The sequence below is a fragment of the Pygoscelis adeliae genome, unplaced genomic scaffold (assembly GCF_000699105.1).
Source record: "Pygoscelis adeliae isolate BGI_AS28 unplaced genomic scaffold, ASM69910v1 Scaffold160, whole genome shotgun sequence".
NCBI classification, from domain to species: domain Eukaryota; kingdom Metazoa; phylum Chordata; class Aves; order Sphenisciformes; family Spheniscidae; genus Pygoscelis; species Pygoscelis adeliae.
In genome coordinates, this window is record NW_008824035.1 from 2,426,880 (window position 1) to 2,442,194 (window position 15,315).

The window sequence follows — 15,315 nt, forward strand, 5'->3', positions numbered from 1 at the left end:
AAGCATGGTGCAGCCCAGTGGTGAGAAAATTAAACAGTGTGATTTCACTCTTGCCATAAGGTTTCTGCCCTCTGTCTAAGAGGATAGTTGAGTACTTGTAAAGATGGTAGACTCATCGTGGCTTGGATTATAAACTATTAGATTGTGTATCTACTTAAAAGTTATACTATAGTGCAGTTTCAGAAACAAATCAACAGATCATGTTTTAGGTCAATTTATATCAGCCTCCAGCTTTCTCTTGACATGCAGAACTCTGCATTATAACAGTAATTATAATAAAATCTTAGGTGGGATGATTTCCTCTGTGAGTAAGGGAGGACTTTCCCCATTATCATTCACATTATTTTGTGGTGGTTTTTGTTTGTTTGCGTTTTGTTTTTTATTCTCTCCTAAACACCAGCAGTTAGTCAGGGCTGAAGAAAGTGTTCCGCTGCTGAGAGATAGTATGGATATCTAAGGGAAAAACAGATTCTTTATCTGGTCAGTCATTCTTACATGTTTCACATTATACTTTCAGATTCTGGGTTGGAAAGGAGGTGGGTTTTTAATGCCAGATTGGTAAGGTTCACTATCTTTCTCTGCAGTGGAGGCTGTCATTTCCTGATGGAATCATCTGTGTGTATTTTGCCCGGTTTTCTGCCAGTATGGTGTCTCTCGGTACAGCTTGTGCTGCAGGGTCTCCTGCAGTGTACAACTTAATCTCTTGCTTTCATTTCACTGAAGTATATGGGTTTCGGCAGGGGTAGCTGGGTGAAAGTTAGTGCCTGCGTTATACTGGAAGTCTGCTTAAGTGATCTAATGGCTCCTTCTGGCAAAATCTGTGAAAGTAGAATAGCGGAAGCAGAGAGAGGAAGGGGATCAAAGGTGGATGGTAATGCAAGATTTATATAAAGAGGAAGCTGTATGTATTCTGACTCTTTAGAGCAGAAGCTGTAACAGCCCTGAAATAGAAATAAGTTTAGGAAAAACTGAGCAAAATAAAAACAGTTAGAAGGTCAGTGTTCTGACTGGATGTTGTTCTCTAGCTGCTCATCTCTGCTAAAAGGTAGGTGAGTATTAATTTTTCTCAGAAATTTCAGTGTTGTACTTGCTCTTGTCAGGATGCCACCTCAGAATCCTACAAGAAATTTTCCTTCCCACTAGCATATTGGCAATCTAAATAGGCAATAGAATTTGTCTTGATTGCATGAAAAAAGTAGGATAATCTCTGTGTTATTGGGAAGAAACTAGGTCTAGAGGATTTGTAGTGACTTGCCTCAGTTGTGAGGGAAGTCTTCAGAAAACTTTAAAATATGAAGACACATCTGCTGAAGCCTTCATTTGCACGACCTCAGGTTACTTCTCTTTACCAGCAGTCAGTGCCTTTTCATGAGACTGTCTGATACATTCAGTCTGCAGTCAAATGGCCTTCTTGCTTTTCTACTTATTTACAACTCTCTTCTTTCCCAAGCTGCTTGCAGATCTACCATTCGTACAGCGGCTAATTCAAGAGGTTAGCTGGTGATACTCGTTCGCAGATGTATTAATCTCATTGGAGTCTCAGAATCATTTGATTGTCTTTTCTCAAACATCTCAGTGTCTGTAATAGCCTAACCAGAGCTATTACAGGCCTGCTATCTGCAGGCTCACCGCTGCAGATGAGCCTGCTGTATTTATCTGGTGGTGGAATAATTTCCTCTAACTTCATACTTCTATTTATGTATTCTCAAGCTTGGTTTGCAGGATCTCATTTCTCCTGTTAAGAGTAGTAGCAAAGAGTACTTGAGATTTCTCCCTAGCATTATTTCTGACCCTGTGTGTGACCAGTAAGGATTTCTTTCCTTGTTTCATTGGGTTTTTTGTCCAACAACACATTACCACCATAGTCTCTTTTCACTTTGTTTTTAACCCTGTGTGTTCCTAGTCTTTCTACTATATTCAGGATGCTCTTCCCTTCTTTCTTGTTCCTTTTGCTTTCTTTATGGTGTATTAAGTGATGATTTCTTCCATCTTGTGCCCAGGCTGGAAGAAAAAGTAAAGGAAAATCTATGTTTCAAAGATTATGCCCAAAGCTACTTAAAAAAAAAAAAAAAAAAAGTTTGCTGATTCAGACATTCAAAAAATGCCAGAGGAAGGCCAGCATTAGTTTCCTGTTCTCAGATTTTCATGAGCTCTTATCTTGCTGCTTGTCTGCACGTCTCTGCTGGGACAGGCATAGCTGTGTCACTTGAAGTCACGGCCTGTCTGGATGCAAGTGATTCTGAAAATTGACCAGAGTACCATGTCATAGTGCGTGCCCCCTCCTGCACAGGTCTCTAGTCATAGTCTTCTTATGTAAATCGATATCCTAACTTTCAATATAGTTTATTTGATGCATAAAATTTCTGTGTCCATTCAAGCACTAATCCAGCCAATTGTTTGAGCACAAAAGACCTAATTGTTTGCTTTAGCTTCTGTGCTGCTTTACTAAGACAATGTCCCTGTAACTTACACTTACATGATCTTTCCTTATTGCTAAAACTTTTCTTGAACTTTCACTAGACATCTACTTAAACAACCCTCCCTGTAGCATTTGGGTGTAGAATGAGCTACAAAGCAAAGAGGATTTTAAAAGGATTCAATTAGATATATAGCGTTGCTTGCTTGCTTGCTTCTTAGCTGGTTTGATGGATTTTGTGGTTTGTAAGAGCTGTTGTGGGGGAGTTTTGAATCGCTTTCTCATCTCTTTTAATTTCTTGTTTGTGTTCACAACAGGCTGCCTGTTTTAGTAGTCTTCTATATTTCTCCCTAGTGGACTATATTTCCTGGTTTGGTTTTTTTTTGTGAACAGCACCATATGTAATTGTTTTACCATTCTTGCTTTCTTCCTGAATGATTTGGGAACTACTTTGGAGCTCTTATCCAGATATACATCCCTCTCCCAAGTGTGTCAGCTCTCCATGTTCCCAAGTTAGTCCTGAACAAGTCTGGTTTAAAATCCACATATGCACTTTCACATATTTCCATTTTCCTTGCCCGCATTTCTTTGTGAAGTCTTGACAGCACTATTGCGGTGTGCCTTTACTGACTCCACAGCAATTTGGAAGATACAGGTATCTGAGGGAAGTGGCTTGACGCTGCCACTTCAGGTGTTCTTAAACTGGTAGTCCTGATTATTGATGAAGACCACATCTGCATATGTGGTCTTTGTGCATTTTGTTTGAGTTATTGGTGTGGGGGTTTTTTTCCCAAATGCCGCATCCAACATAATGTTTCATAAAATAAATCACTGAAAAAATTTAACTTCTGACATCAGTGCCCTAAATGCCTGAGGTGCTTTCTGCTTCATATTCACAGGGCTAAAGTTGTACATAATTAAAATCCTGTCATTTCAGCATGAATTATTTTATTGAGTCGTATTTTATTCACATGCCTTTTCTCATTCAAGGTTCTCTGGTATGCATCAAACACTTGCACATTAGTCCTACAGTCTGCTGTAGCAGCTTAACTTAGATTAATTTCTTATGCTCCTTAGTTTGTGAAACAGCTCTGGTTTTGAGTTTTAGCTTCTGTGTTTTCCACACTTTCTCCTCTTCTCGTTTTTCTTCCCCCTAGAAATTGTCCAGAAAGATTGTATTTTCAGTGGATATTTGGATATCTGGCCCTAAATGCAGATCAAAGATCCTAAATCGGAAACACCGTATGTGTTCAGGGCATTTAAATGTAGCATGTTTATTATCACTCATTTAAATAGCTTTTTATAACTTCCATCCCATTATTCTCAATGCCATATTCAATCCTAGTATTCTTAATGGTGATTTCCACCAATGTAGACAGGAGCAACACCAAGTAAATGCGGAAGAAAAGTCACTTTGCAAATACAGGAGTATTGTCCCTGGGAAGAGAGTACTGAGGAGAGATACGGATTCGTAATTCTTCCCATTTTGTTTTGTCTTCCCAGGCAAGAGTGGACTGTGCTGCATGGAGTTTCTTCAGACAGTGTGCAAGTTACTGCATGATTAATATTATACCGGGATGGGTCTGCCAAAATTCTTAAACCATGCACTGTAGAGCTGTGTGTGGTCATCCTTAGGCAGTTTTTAAAATAAAAGGCACCAAAGGAAGTCCCCATGTGGCATAAGGCATAAACACTTCAGAGGGGTCAGAAAGCATGTGTAAATATATGACATGCTGGCAAAATAATCCTGGTGTTTAAAGTATTGTTTCAATTTTGTTCACCTCCCTCAGCTTAGTTCTCAGGTGTAATGAAATTCCTAAAGAACAACTGTCCTTTATGCTTGCTACACTGCTTCATATTTTCCTGGGTATACGGCTGTTTAACCAGCTCATAACCAGTGCTTTAACAGTGCCTATCATGCACTAACCCCTCAGCGTATTGGTAATGAGGATAAGGTACAGAAACCTAAGGTATGTGTCACTCCCAAAAAGGTGTTGTATACATACAGAAATGTAATGTATGCGTGCCCTATAAGCCAACCATTGTAACCGGTCTTTCTAAATCACTGAGAAATTAAAGACCTGTTTTGCATGCAGCTTTCAGAGCATTTTATTTAATATGTTCATTTACAGATGGAAATGGGGAGCGGGGGGGGGGGGACCTTGATGTACAACCAGGTTCAGTTGCTGAGCTGACGAGAGAATGCAGTTCTCCAGTCTCAGCCTAGTGCAGTTTCTGTCAGGTCACAGTCTACCTCCAGTATTTGTGCTTCATTAGCATGTTCTTTTAAAGCATGCATTTTGCTTGTTTGAGGCCTGATGGATCCATTTTTCCAAAGGCCTGAGTACCTAGGGTTTTTCAATGACTTAGTGAATGGTATTAGGCAGTTGCACTGCTGAAGTCAGCTCACATAAGACATGACCCAAAACCTATTCAGTCTTATAAATGACTCCCTTTTATTTCAGTGTGCTTCAGAATAGGCTGCGATTCACTGAGGAGCCTGGGCACTCAACAATATAAGGTGCTGGTGAGTGTACTAACCCCGGTCCTACCAAATGTTCTGTAGAAGTACCATGGATTACATATTTTTACTCTTGCTTTTTAAGTTTTGTAGATTTCTAGGAATTCTGGTTTGTTGGTTCTTTGGTGGGTTTTTTGGGGTTTTTTGTTTTTGTTTTCAGAATTATGACCAGAGTGCCTGTCACACTGCTGACTTTATAATTCCAGTTCCAGATTCCTTTTATAAATCTGAGCCTCAGTTTCCCAGTTTGATAAGTTTTCTTAAGAACTGCTCGGAACATGTTCTTGAGTATTACTCTGTGTGTTGCTTTGTCACAGAGCAGGAGCAATGACTTTCCTCTCTTCACTTAGTGCAGTCCAAAGCCCAGCTTTGCATGAAACCAGACTGTTCTACCCTACCATGGTCTTGGAGCAGTAAAATAACCTCTGTGGTGTTACGTGGGGAACAGCCTGGCTGCTCTGAGCAGCTGTATGCTGTTTTCCTCAGAGCAGCGGAGCTCTCTGAGCCAGCCCTCTCCATGAATCAAATTGCCCAGTGTTTGTGCTTCAAATACTTCCCTGACCTATATACCAGACTAAAGCTTCCTGTTCTAATATTGATTTAAGACTTAAGTATCAGTGGCTTATTTTTCTACATTATAATTCTCTTTCCTATTTAACAGTCCTCTGGGATATGCAGAGGGCCAAAGTCAGACCTTCCTGGCAGTCAAGATTGGGGGGTGGTGGGAAGGCATGTGCAGGACATTGATGAAAAAAGGCAGAGCTTGAATTACAGTGCAACACATAAAGTATTTTGGTTCAGCAATCAAATTGTGTACTGTACTACCTGCCAAAATAGAAGAAACACAGCTCTCATTCTCTTGCAAGCTCTCTCCTGTATTTGTTAGCTTATCTTAAAGCTTCATCTTATTTATAAGCTCTGACCAAGACTTCTCATTAACTGTTCACAAAACACTAGAAGAGGAAAGTAGAAGGTACTTTCTGCTTCATGTAGCGCTCTGGTTAACAGCTGTGCCTCTCAGAGAAAAGAGAAGATAGCCAGTGGTGATAAAAACTCACCATGCTTACCCTCATGAGTAAAGAGTACTGCTGCAGCATGTGCTGCTTCTCCCCAGGATCCTCATGTGGCAGCAGTCAGCACGATGCTCCTAAGTGCTCCACACAGCAAACTATTTAATTGTGGGCAAAGAAAGGTTTACTCCTCTCCTTTCCCCCCCTTGGCTACCTATTCCTTCTGTTACTTCTTTGCTGTTTTTAATTTAAAAAAAAAACTGTCCTAGACTGGGCTCCCAAAGGAGTACAGACTGCTCAGAAATCATTAGGTTCTTTTCTCAGATATCAGCCTGATCCAGCAGTCATGAGCTTTGTGGAAGTGTAAGAAATCACTTACAGTCCATCTCTGCATGTGGTCAGCCCTGCAATACTGCGTTGCAGGATTGTGCCTTCTTTCAGCAGCGGTTCTCCCTTGTGGAGCCTAGTCTCTGCAGCTGAACCAGTGCTTGGGCAGCCCACTGTCCCCAAATGAATCTTGTTATGTTCAGGCCATCATTTGCATAGTTATTGGCATCCTGGTATTACATACTAATCTTCCCCCTTATTTTGTTGTCATTGTTCTGATCCAATATTGCTGGCCACAAGCAGTCAAAAATGACGTTAGTGGCTTAATATTTGTAAAACTTACTTGTAAAACAAACTAAACTCTGAGATATGATTGCTTTTGGTTTGTTTCATTCTGGCTTTCTGAGCTTGTACGCTCATTAAAGGCATCTTTTTCTTTGAAGCTTTTCTCTGGGACGTTGAAGGCTAGGAGCGTGTATCTTCCAGTGCCACTGAGACTGTCCCCAGTTCACATGTTTGTAGGAAATGGGGGTTTAGGATCCATGTGAAGCATGATAACAGTCACAGGAGTCAATAACAGTGCTTACTCATGTTTGCAGGTGGAGGCTATACACAAGCACAAGCTAGCTGACCAGCCCTGCCCATGAAAACAAGAAAAGGGCTTTAGGTCTTTTCATCTGTGTGTTGGCATGTGAGATTCTCTTTTCCTTTTCATAAGTGCCATATACCTTACTTTAAGGAGGTGGTGGTATTCTTGTCCAAACTTTACTTTGTAAATCAAAGCCATCTAAATGCAATTCTACTAGCTGCTGTCTCCTGAGGCTTAATCTTTTCCACCTTTTCTGGTTAAGGGAGATTTTAAAGTACTATAAGGAGTTTACCCTGTGTGCTTTCTTCAGTCCTATTTAGGAAGGGAAAGCATTTCTAATCCTCCCAACCCAGGAGAATTTGAATGCACTGGGAACACTGACAGTCTCTCAGTATTCCCCTTCAATAGATATTTTATATATATATATATAAAACTACTAAAAAAAAAAATCTTCCCAAGCTACTTACTAAAACTGCATCTTCCATAAGGCCAGAATTCATAATAGTCCCTTGGGTATAAGCAAGATCGGCACCTGACCGTTACTTTTTCTGGTAGGAAGCTCGGAGTTGCAGGATGATGTTCTTGTACAGCAAACTGTTCCTCAAAATGTTTGATGTATGTGCAAATTAAAAAAAGGATGCCTTTGTATTTAAATTACCCAGTTAGTATTTCCCTATCTAGAATATTACAGACAATTGTTGTAATTGTTAGAGAATTTCCTTCTCACTAGACAAAAAAGAGGCTATGCAATGAAACTGGATCACTTTTTTCAATGAACAGAAAATACTCTTGACCAGTTTAGTTCCTGCCCTAGAATAAAATCTGTATGGTTCGCCTCTACTCATGGGTGTATATACGCTTACATCTGTGGAAGGTTGGAGGAATTAATAAGGATTCTGAAGTAATATAGGGAATTTTTAAGAATAAATTCCTAACCCTCAGCATGCCTGTAACCTGGAATTTGTTACTGCTTCTGGAGATTTGACTGAAAGAGGCAGGCCACAAACTGAAAAATTATTTATTTGGGATAGCTTAAGGTAACTGGGATCAAATTGTTAAGAGTGTTATTATTGGTTAGCGTGACTGTTAGAAGATCTGGAAGGGGGCTATCCTGATGACCGTAAGGCTATGCTTCTGCCTGCCCGAGTAAGTAAACATCCCTATGTGCAGGTCCATGTGTCACTGTTTTAGTTACAATTGAACTTCCAGTTGGTAAATCTGTTTAGTGTCTCTCTTCAAAAGCCATCTTACTCTCTTATCTTTATTCCTTTAGAAAGGAAGATAAAAAAAAAAATCCTTTTTTCTGCAAGACAGCCACATTTTTTTCTGGACACTAATTTTAGCATTATCCATTTAAGATGCTTACGGGAAGGATGTTGCAGAGAAACAGCGGATGAAAGTGTTGGTTTGAAGCTATCGGTCAGTTGCAGTCATAGCTTTTGAGACGCAAAGTTTCAAGCTATGCAAGACCTAGACTCTCTTCTGACATCTACCAGCCAGGCCCCCAGCTTGTCTAGTTTGTAATAAAGGGCGTCAGAACAGATGTGGTGTACCTCTCCTCCCTGAAGTGATTGTATTTCACATGGTGAGGCAGCAGAGGCAAGGAATGGAGCAACAATGTTTCAGACAAACTGGCTTGGGTTAGGGAACCTTTCCTGGAAAAATAAATGAAGCACAGGATGTAATGAGCACAGCTCCTTGAAAAGGAAACTGCTTCAAAGTGCTGCAAGGAACAATGCAGCACCAGTTGTGGCAGACACTTTTGCATGATTCTCCCAAACGACTCCCTGTAATTAGACTGCATTGGCTCAGGCTGAAGAAGAAAGAGAATCTTGAAAGATGGTTTTGGAAAGTTTTTTTAATTATTGTTCCTGTATGGAAAGCATATGTTTTTCCTTAGCATCGCATTTACATTCTGTGAGTCTGTGTGCACTAACTTGATTTGACTGTTTATGAAGAATATGAAATGCTCCCTGGTGGTAGCATTTATCCACTCCCTGTTTTCTTCCAGGGAAATGAATTGCCTTTCTAGTAAACATTGTTTCTGGAGCTGGAAGTATCAGGGAAAACGAGTTTGTGGGTGGGCTTTTTGATATTCCCTGAATCTGCAAAATACCTTTGTGCCACATGTCTAAAATATTCTACTCGCGTTCTTGCTCAGAAGGGAAAAGGGAAGTTTTACTGACGGACAAGGAAGAGCTCTCACAAGGGTAAGGAAAGTATCACAAAGTAAAATACCTCTAAAATGACAAGACCTGGCAGTGAGACACTGAGGTATTTGCCCTTTGTAATGTCATGATTAGTTGCACAGGATTATGATGTAAAGCTGAAGTCTATCCTTCTTCCAAGGTTTTTGCCTAAACTAATGCTTTTGATGATCCCAGTACAAGCTATTGCTATGAATGCTGTACAAACAGTCACCCATCACTTAAAAGACTGAAGAGCATGATAGACTCTAGTTATAGATGTGAACAATGATGCTAACATTATGAACTGTCCAATGCTAAGTTGTCTTGTTCATTTGCTTGCTTACTTGCATTACGAGCTCAGTGAAATTAACTTCCTTAATAAAACATTTATTTGAATTAGGCAGGAGGCACCAATACTGTCTTTGACTTGAAATTTCAAAAATATTGAACTCTGAATGAACGGATGTGAACATGACTTTTTCATTATTTTGCATTAAAATTCAGGTGGTTTTAATTTAGACCAAAATAATCTTTGCTGTACCTTAGAGATAACTTTGGCCTCATATTTATGGAATTAGCCTGTAGTTAATTCATGCTGATGCTAGGAAAAAGTATGCAAGCACTGAAGTAGTTTATCCAAAAATAGGTAACATAGTTTGCTGTTTTGATAACCACCACCTTTTTCCATCACAGTGAAGAATCATCTTACGAACCTCTGATGTTTGATCACAATGTCAAAATCCTTGTGGGGTGAGTAAAGCAGATGGCTTAACTTTTTTGTAGTATTTTCTCACTTACCAGCATACACTTAGAGGAAAAATGTAACTCGGATAATATTTTAAAGTTTAGCTCTCTGTATGCATATCTCTGCAGATCAGTATGTGACAATTAAGAACCTGGTTTATGGTTAGAGGAAGGTAAGTTGTTCCATTGTTCCCTTCCCACACCAGCCACTTTAAAGTCCTTTATGTTACCTCTATTACACCAAGTTGCAGATACCCAGAAAACAAACACTATCATCTGCTTTATCAAGTGAGCTGTCACAGATGACAGATAACTGTTAGCGATCTTGTTACCATGAACAAACTGTTTTGTACATGAACACTGTTGATAATATATCTCTAGAAAACATTTAATTCAGGGAGAATTCATAAGCAAAAGGAACCCCCATCTTCTGCATGTTTTTTTTGTTTTGTTCCAAGTGACTTGTCATAGCTGTAGATATTTACAAAAGTGTTCATAAATGGCAGCAAAGTAATACTTCTTTTCTTACAAAATTTGATAAGGATAATCTTACTTTGATCTTGGAAATTTTTGTAATCAATAAAGTTGATAGGGATTATTTCACCCTTCTGTGTGAATAATATTAGAAAAAATTTCATAAAACAATGCAACTGTTTAGAAAAGGAAATGCTGTGTAATCATAGGCAAAATTTAAGTTGGCAGGCAGCTTTCAATACAGGTTGAAATGTGGCAAGGTCACTATGTCCTTCCTGCCTACTATTTGCTGAAAGAATAATTCCTGGAATCCTTGATTATGGTCAGAAACGTGAACTTCTTATCTGAAAGCCAACATGTGTCAGTGTGATGCCTTTAACATTATGTTTTGGGATTAGATCTTGATGAAAAGTGAGAAAGACCTGCAGACTCATCTTAATAAAAACGTTTCATGCACTTTCTTTTCCCTGATACTTGGTCAAATACATTTCAAAATGTCTCTTAACTAAAACTCATATTTCCTCGTAATAATGTATTACAAATAAATTTTAAAAACTCAAACACTAGGGAGGAGAGTAGGCTTGAACGATGACCAGGTGTTTTTCCCTTTCTCTGGGTTTATGTGGAGGAAATGTATCTATTGCTCTGGATCCATATACCTGACAACAGTATATAAATGTTTTCTAGGAATACTCTTCAGAATTGCATGTTACACACCAGTCCTGCCATATTCTCAAAAACCTCACAAGCATAGGAAATAAAATGTACTTCCACCACTCTCTGAATATAAGTAAGGATTATGGTGGACTCGTACGTTTCCATCACAAGCCAGGGAGCAGTTCTAGAGGCAGGCTCTGAGAGGAGGCTCAACAGTTGCCAGCAAGTTCGGAGCACATGGTGCGTCTTTAAAATCCCTTCTCAGAGAAGAACGATACTTAAAATAGACTCCTTTTCTCTAACACCATATGTAAGCTATTATCAATCAAATCTTTTCCAAACTCATTGTTCAGCATTCTATAAAGGGAACCTTCTCAAGCAGCAGGGAGCCCCCACCTCATGAAATGCAGAGGAAATGTGCTCAAAACAAGGAAGGAGTTCTCTGTTTTAAAACCTAGAGGAGGGTTTAGAGGTACAAGCAAACAAGTTTCTTATGATTGCTTTTATGTATTTTTATATCTCTATCAATGTGCCTATTTAATCTAAAAATATAAAATCATGCGATCTTATTCTGAAGAGGGCTGTCTTGTTCTGGTTATTTTTTTGCTGTGTTTTATAAGAAGCTAGACAGCAGCTTATTATAGGAGGCATAGTTAACCCCAGTAACTTAGAAACAGGAAAATTTTGATGTTATTTTAAGTGCAAAGCAAGCTCTTCCTTTGCCTGTGCAATATGAAAGCATACAGTTTATGAAGCTCTGATCCCCTTGTCTTACACTGCTTGTCTGCATAGTGTAAGCAGTGCAGAGGAGCTAGGCTGTCTGTTGGCAGTACCTCGTGGCCACCACCGTTCAGTCTGAAGAGCAGTTCTGGCTTAGCAAGCAGTTCTGGGCATGGGGCAGATCTGACAATGGCAGCTGTGCTGCCAGCTGCATCGTGAGGAGTTTGGGACCTTCAAAGGGATCTTCAAGCCTCTGTAACTATTTCTGCTGCATTTTTTTTTTTTTTCTTCATGGTTGTGGTAACTGTTTATTTCCATCTTGGAGGCTGGCTGCAGAGGAAGCAATTTTAAAGGCATCAAGTAGATTAGAACAGTCTCTCATGCTGTATTGCATAACCATCACTTATCTCTTCTTGACAAAACTTGCAGAGCAAATATTACCCTCCTCAATGAAACGGTAGCTGAGTTGCAGGTCTAGACTTCAGGAAAAAAACAAGTGTTTCAGACCAGCATTCCTTCTTTCTGCTTTCAATCCTGCCTTTTCTGGAGGTACATAAATCCCCGATACATTAAATTAGTGTCCTTTAAAGCTGTGTTGCTGCAAACATATAGCATGTCCTTATGTGATCTGCTGTCCCAGAACTGGGCAGAGCTCGCGCAAGGTAAGCCCTTTGAAGTTACCAGGAGCAGTCTGTTTGGCAAGACCGTTTCCTGAAAGGGTGCTCTGATCACATCTTCGAGGTTTCTAGGACGCTGGGTAAATACTAGGATTTGGATGTATATTGCATTTAACTTTGTGGATGAATGACATTTTTTTTGCTAGGGACGCTAGGGCTTTTAGGAACCTTCTCTCAACAGTGGGGGTTGCCTGGCACGTATTTATTCTTCGGTATGATCTCTGTCCATGTTGCATACTGTGAAAATCAATAAAGAACAACAGACAGGGTTTCTCTGCACCAGATGGTATGTGCTCAGACTCTACAGGGCTGAACCACACTGGAAAATACAGCGTGGCTGTCTGCCAGCTTCCCGGGGCAGGAACATGTATAAATACTCGGGTTCAGCTTTTAGCTGTGAGACCTGAAATTGGGCCTTACACAGTACTTGGTCACTGAATGAAGCTGATATTTGCTTAGCAAATTTTTCAGATGTCCTCAAACAGGGTAGGTACCTAAAATCCAATTTTTCTCACCTAACTTGAAGTACCAAACCTGGCTAGGTGCTCTTGGAAATACCAGTAAATACCCAAACAGCTTTGTGTGTCCAAGCCCCTGATCTTTGGATAGAGGCAGTAGGGACTTGTGCTTCTGTATTCAAGAATCCTGGGCTTGGTCTTGAAATGATGTCATCTGCAACTTCATTGTGTTAGCTCCTGTGAAACGGCTAATGGCTTGAGACCTTTTTTTTTTTTTTTTTTGTAAAAAGTTGATATATTGAGAATTGATATGCCAGTTTTCAGCACTTTGATATTGTGTTTAGTTGATACATTGAGTGAAGGTGTTGGTTTCATTAGTTCAGTTTTGTAAATACTACATTAACTCTAAAATGCCACATGTAACACTTCAGGATATATTTTCTAGAACTGCTCGGCAAGCAATGCCTTTGAGACTGGTCTGATTTATGAAATGATCTATGCATATCAACTAGCTTAATTCTTTCAGTTCTTGATAGATGGCGACTGAGATTAGTTACATGTGCCTAATGATCATCCAGGAAATATGCCTAATCCAAGAAGAGGGAGAGAGAGGCGCGAGAGGCGTGAGAGGCTCTGTCTGAAATAGTGAGCTAAAAAGCTTCTGGCTGAATTCTGCTGTACTTCCAATGCAATGTCCTGTAATGCACTAAGAATGGAATCCACTGCAGCTGGGAACAGCATTTTAAAAATAAAATTCTGAGGTTTTCAGGTTCACATCAACAATTGATTGATTTAATCATGACTGCATAATAGTGAACTGAGAACTGAACAAAGTTCCACACTGTGCTTGCAGAATTTGATCAGCTGCAAATGAAAAAGTAAACTCACTGTTGTGAGCAATCATGCTTTAAAGCTGCCACTCCACCCCTTAAGCGAATAACATTTCATTACTTTTGGAAATGGTGAATAACCAAAATAAGAAATTTGGTCAGTGGAGAGAGTCCGCTTCCAGAAAGCTAAAATGGGAGAACAATTTGAATCAAGGAAGTTCTTTAATACATTACTTTTGGACAGCAGCCCAGTTAAAAAAAAAATTGGATCAGATTCACAAATCAGAACGTTGCATTTTTCCACAGAGTTGAATCCCTGCAAAGAAGAGCAGTGACAGCTTGGGAGTACCTGTTTTCTCTCAAACCCTGCTAGTCTTTTGAAAACTCCAGGGCATGCTTTATTTTATTGAAGATTTTATTGAGTCCCTGCAGGATTTCACTAAATTAGTAATCCTCCCTATAGGGAATCCTTCCTTTCTGATCTCTGTTATAAGCAGTTAAACAAAACAGGGGTTAGTAATGGGAGCTCAAGACTGATGGTGGAGCACATTATGGAGGTGGGCTAGAATGGGGAAAGTACCGGTGTTCTGGATGTGGTTCTGACCGCCCTGTTTGTAGTGCCTGTCCTCTAAACATCGGTGCAAGTTAGCCAGGCTGGCTGGCCTGGCTGTGGCAGCTGCAGGAAGCCTGGCTGGCTCCAGTCGTGCTGTAGAGCACCGGACAGTGCTGTGTGGGCATATCCCAGTGTCGGTGCTGAAACTGTGCAAAGAGCCGCTATGGCACAACCTGTGCTAAGTGATCTGGCAAATGTGCTTCCAGAACTAACCATCTCGGTCCCAGAGACATTTAGGACACTGAGGGGATGGCTTAGAATATTGAGCTGGAGCTGGAAGTCGTCATCTGAATAATCGCATATAGTCCCTGGCACTGCCTAAGGCTACATCTCCTAACCTTATAAGACTCTTATTAAACCAGTTGTGGGTTTGTTTCAATAATACTAGCAGGAGATTGTTCCAGATCTCTAGCAGGTGTCTAACTGAAGCATAAACATTGCTTGGCTGATACTTCCCTGGCGTCACCTTCTTTTCACTGCTTGCTGCACCTTGACAATAGTACAGGAGTGAGTCTGTCTTCTTGAGATATATGTGCTTCCATGAAGGTGCACAAATATCTTTGTGGGTCATGGCGTGAATACGTTGGGTATAATTGGGACACTTGTTTGATGTGCACCAAAAAGTAGTTAAAAAAAATCAAGCTCCTGTGTCTTTTTTTTTTTTTTCTTTCCAATCCTGTCCTCGTTGGAGTTGCCAGACAAAAGTACGTACTTAGTTGAATCTCGATAGACTGCACAGCACAAAAATAGACGAAGATGGGTAGCTATAGTAGCACAAGTCACAGATTCAGACTAACTAGCCAGTTTCGGACAAAGCCAATATCCTGACTTTGGAATGTCAACACAGGTGACTTCCCTCCTCCCTGCCCCCCAAAGGTATAATTTTCTATACTGGACAAAATGATGACATTGTCTATATATCTTTCTGGAAGCTTTTTGAATGCTTATCATTAGTCTGTATATTTTGGAGCCCAGAAATGCACTTTTAAAAGCAGGAAATAACTTGCTGGTCAAGCTTTTTTCAACTGAAGCCTGTATTTTGCTGCAATACTGTCTATATCAGGCACAGCTGATAATGGTGATCAGTTTT